Raw genomic sequence first — 898 nt, forward strand, 5'->3', positions numbered from 1 at the left:
AATGCCTCTCCCCGCGCTCCCGGGTCCTAGCGCCGACCTTTTTATCAGGCACACTCACAGGAGGAGCAGCAGTCTGTCCCATTGAAAAAAAACCCTGCAGTGTGTTCATAGGGGCTCACTCTGCACGGCCTTGTTGAACTCTGTGCTCTGTTCAGGTTCAGGTTTACAAAATGAGGCTCCAGGACCCTGCAGCGGTCCCCCTGACTGGTAGCAAGGCTTTTTTTTTTAACAGATTGTGTTACTTCCTGGAACAATCACACCATTGAATGTTCAAGATTAAGGTGGTTAGGTTAGGTGATTGTTTCATATACTGATTGGTCTGTTTTAAAACGGTAAAAGATGCTCGCCCTGCTTTCGCAGTTGTCAACTTTTCACATTTACACTCATTTACTTACGTTTTTACTGTTAGCAGTCTAAAATTCAGTTCTCTGTTACAGCACTGAAAGCGTGGAAAGGCATTTTAACAATGTTTATATCAAAATGAGTAATTTCAGATCATTTCAGTTGTTTCATATCCCTTTAAACTAAGTGCTACATTATACCGAATGTATATTTAAACTTGGGTTTTTTTTAAAAAAGTAAGCAAAAGCAATGTTTTATCATAAAGCTTATAGTCTACAAGGGGATTTGACTAAAACATCATGCTAAAATAAAAATGCATTGAAATAAACTCCTGGGAAACAGTAGACTACAACACTTTTCTACTCATTGGTTATCCTAAATATTCTTCTGCAGCCACATTCTCAGTTTTATCCTGACAGAAGAGGGGCGTTAATATTTATGTGTAAATTACTATCAGGGCAGTGTAAAAGGAGGTGTTTCCAGAAGAGACTGCTGAGGATAACCTCAAAGCCTTCAGACCACAGATAAACTGTCATCTACAGCTGCGGCAAACTCT

Source organism: Parambassis ranga, chromosome 22 (genome assembly GCF_900634625.1).
Source record: "Parambassis ranga chromosome 22, fParRan2.1, whole genome shotgun sequence".
NCBI lineage: Eukaryota > Metazoa > Chordata > Actinopteri > Ambassidae > Parambassis > Parambassis ranga.